The sequence below is a fragment of the Chiloscyllium plagiosum genome, unplaced genomic scaffold (genome assembly GCF_037043375.1).
Source record: "Chiloscyllium plagiosum isolate Xiang-an unplaced genomic scaffold, Cpla_swu_hap1 HiC_scaffold_14, whole genome shotgun sequence".
NCBI classification, from domain to species: Eukaryota; Metazoa; Chordata; class Chondrichthyes; order Orectolobiformes; family Hemiscylliidae; genus Chiloscyllium; species Chiloscyllium plagiosum.
Genome location: NW_028270152.1, coordinates 71258401 through 71262458, shown reverse-complemented (window position 1 = coordinate 71262458; position 4058 = coordinate 71258401). Strand labels below are relative to the sequence as shown.

Below are 4058 nucleotides of genomic sequence, written 5' to 3'. Positions count from 1 at the left end.
GTGGGGGGGGGAGATGAGTGGGGGGGTGGGGGGGGAGATGAGTGGGGGGGTGGGGGGGGGAGATGAGTGGGGGGGTGGGGGGGGGAGATGAGTGGGGGGGGTGGGGGGGGAGATGAGTGGGGGGGGTGGGGGGGGAGATGAGTGGGGGGGGTGGGGGGGGGAGATGAGTGGGGGGGTGGGGGGGGAGATGAGTGGGGGGGGGTGGGGGGGGAGATGAGTGGGGGGGGTGGGGGGGGGGAGACGAGTGGGGGGGGTGGGGGGGTGGGGGGGGAGGTGGGGGGGTGGGGGGGGAGATGAGTGGGGGGGGGATGAGTGGGGGGGGGGGATGAGTGGGTGGGGGGGATTGGGGGCAGTGAGGTTTGAGCTGCTGGGCTCCGCGGGCGCTGCTCTCACTCGGTGCCGCCGCCTTCTCTTTGTTCCCTTTGTCTCGGGCCTGGCCTCAGGCCGATCCCGGGCCTTTCTACCCGCCGGGGCCGGGGGACTCCGGCGGCATCCAGCCTCTTACCTCAGGCACTCGCGACTCCGTGACCATGTACCCGACCCTCAAACCGACTTTAATTGGAAAATGGTGGCCCCCGCTCACATCGACTGCGATCAGAGAAAGCGCTGCTCCAACGCTCCCCACAATCTTCCCGGGAAACAGGGAGCGCCAACAAACGGTCCGGCCACCAACAGGAGTCACAACTGCGTCACCTGCCGGCCGCCGGCATTCCGCACCGCCGCAGACGCACCATCACCTGCCGGCCGCCGGCATTCCGCTCCGCAGCAGACGCACCATCACCTGCCGGCCGCCGGCATTCCGCACCGCCGCAGACGCACCATCACCTGCCGGCCACCGGCACTCCGCACCGCCGCAGACGTATCGTTACCTGCCGGCCGCCGGCACTCCGCACCGCCGCAGACGCACCGTCACCTGCCGGCCATCGGCACTCTGCACCGCCGCAGACGCACCGTCACCTGCCGGCCATCGGCACTTTGCACCGCCGCAGACGCACCGTCACCTGCCGGCCGCCGGTATCCCGCACCGCCGCAGACCTACCGTCACCTGCCAGCCACCGGCACTCCGCATCGCCGCAGACGCACCGTCATCTGCCGGCTGCTGGCCACTGGCACTCTGCGCCGTCGCAGACACGCCGGCACCCTGCGCCACCGCAGAGACACCGCCACCTGCCGCCTGTTGCAGAGTTGTCGCCATCCATCGGCCCCCGGCATTCTGCGCCGTCGCAGAGACACCATCGCCCCGCGGGAGTCGCAGAAACGTCGCCGCTCGATTAACAGCGCCATCTGGCGAGTTGCAACAGATCTGGACCTCCTGGCAGCTATTGGACATTACCCCAGGACTGGTATCTCCTGCAATCTGTGGGTCAGGCATATACAGTAACACAAACAATAGAAGGAGGCATATACAAGAAATGGCTTTACCCAAATGGTTCTAGGGATGAAGAACTTCAGTTATGAGGACAGATTGAAGAAGTTGGAACTCTTTGGAGAGAAGACGAGGAGGAGATCGAATAGAGGTTTTCAAAATCATGAGTGGACTGGATAGAATGGATAGAGAGAAGCTGTTCCCATTAGGAGTTGGGAGGTCATGGTGCAGCTGTACAGGACGTTGGTTAGGCCACTTTTGGAATACTGTGTTCAATTCAATAGGAAGGATGTTGTGAAACTTGAAAGGGTTTCGAAAAGATTCACAAGGATGTTGCCAAGGTTGGAGGATTTGAGCTACGGTGGAGAGGTTGAATAGGCTGGGGCTATTTTCCCTGGAGCATCAGAGGCTGAGGGATGACCTTATAGAGGTTCATAAAATTATGAGGATAGGATAAGTAGACAAGGTCTTTTCCCCAGGTGGGTGAGTCCAAAACTAGAGGGCATAGGTGTAAGGTGAAAGGGGAAAGATTTAATTCAGACCTAAAGGGCAACTTTTTCACACAGACGGTGATGCATGTATGGAATGAGCTGCCAGAGGCAGTGTAGGAGGCTGGCGCAATTACAACATTTAAAAGGCATCTGGATGGATATATGAATAGGAAGGGTTTAAAGGGATATTGGCCAAATGCTGGCAAATGGGACTAGGATAGCTGGTTGGCATTGAAGAGTTGGACCGAAGGGTCTGTTTCTGTGCTGTACATCTCTATGACTCTTGTAAAAGAAGCAAGGATGAAATGAGGAAAACTTGTTCACTCAATTATTACTTGGGCTTTGGAATGGACTGACAGAAATGAGGTGGAGGATGGTTCAGCTGAGACACTAAAGAGGACTTTGGATGGTTGCTTGGATAAAAAATAATGTGCAAGGTTATGAGAAATAATCAGGAGACTGGCATTAAAGAATGATGTTCATTTAACAAGCCGGTACACGTTATGAACCAAATGGCCTCCTTCAGAGGTGTGATACTACTGTGATTCCATGATGCAGCTCATTTAACCTTTTCCACCATCAACACAATCATGGCTGACTCACAGCTTTAAATCCATATCCAATGGTGCAGCTACGATGAGTGTACATTGTTTTTCCCAACAATAGCGTCTGATAGCCAATCAACAATTAAATTTCTTAGATGTTTACGATCTGGTAAGAAATACCTTCAGTAAGTATCATGGAATCCTAAACATCCTAACGGGACAAAGGCCCAGGCTAAGGAGCAAGGGTTCAACTTAAACTCAATCAATTAATCTGGACTATAAAGATGGTCTGCACGATGGTGACCATGGCAACTGTCATCGACTGCTGTAAAAGCCGATCTGTTCCAATAATCCCTTTCAGGGAAGGCAATCTATCTTCTATTGATCTGGTTTACATATGTGACTTCAGATCCTGAGCAGCGTGGTCAACCTTTGAAATGGCATATCAATCAATTTGAATGTAATTCGGGATAGGCGATAAACTAGTACAGGCCCTGCCCATTTCCCAGGAAAGAGTAAACAAAGCAGGGAGCCTTCAGAAGTTGTTTTTAGCCGACTCTCTCTCATTTGGACGGATAGATGGTTCACAGTTAGAATCCATGCGTTCACCCTATTCCCTTTGATTGGAGAGGAATTCACCTGACTAAAACCAAAATACTCTGAATGGCAGCGATCTGAAATAAGCCAAGAAAGTGCTGGAAAACCTGAGGAGGACTGACAGCATCTGTACAAGAAAAACAGTGTTAATGTTTCGAGTCCATAATGACTCTCCTTTGGAACTCTAGAGAATGAATGAATGATGATTTATTGTCACGTGTACTCTACAATACAGTGAAAAGCTTCAACAGTTGCCACAATCTGGCACCAACTGAATACTTTAAGAATAAAAAGATAAAGCTGGAAGAAAGTCCATTTTCCTTCTACCTCCACCATGAGTCCTGCACCGGATGCACCAATCAGTCGCCCTCTTCAGGAGTCTTCTCGACATTGCTAGGTCCACCTCGCCAACAGGCCAGCGATGTTGAGTTGAGTCGTGTGTTGAGCCCACTGTCACCCTGCAACCAGGAGCCCCCAGTTCTGCTGCTGCTGCACCGTTAAACAGGAGACCCCGGCTTCTCAACCTTACCACAACCAGGACCTGCTGCCACCGCCTCGTCAAAGCCTGAGGAAATAAAGGGAGGAGGCAGCCGTCTGCACTGGATGGGCCCAGGAGCCCGAACGCTGCCTACCTTGCCAGTGCCGCCATCTTGGAATTGTTGGCCTGAAATTTGCTGAGGTGGGTGCATAAAGTGACAAAACTGCGTCCTTCACTGAGCACAGGTCATTTAACATCAAGCAGCGTCAGGTCAGAGTGAATTCACAATAAGATCTGGGATTAGAAGAAATGATGGAGTTGGATGGAAAGGGAGAGGCAGCTATAAGCACGTTGTAAGAATTTTCCATAGGCTCTTCATGGCTATTCTCACCTTTTCGTCTTTCATTGGCCTTTCCTGAGGGAATGCTGGGATACCAGGGTACAAGTGGGGTCAGAGGTGACTTGGGACCAACACTCTAAGCAGCAGGCTTAATAGCCTTTCTCTGCCCCTCACGTTTGGAGGTTGCTTTGTGCAGTGAGAGGGAACATGGGGTCAGTGAACTGGCTGAAGCTTTCAGATT

The 4058-nt window shown here is 53.3% G+C and overlaps 1 protein-coding gene across 1 annotated transcript in view; it reads right to left on the bottom strand.

Moving 5' to 3' along the window:
- The window catches only part of rad54l2 (RAD54 like 2), a 122109-nt gene extending 121440 nt beyond the window's left edge, over positions 1 to 669 (bottom strand). Inside the window, exon 1 of the mRNA XM_043708511.2 lies at positions 506 to 669. The gene's annotated coding sequence lies outside the window, so the exon portion shown is untranslated. The remainder of the gene's footprint in view (positions 1 to 505) is intronic.
- Between the last annotated feature and the right edge of the window lie 3389 nt (positions 670 to 4058).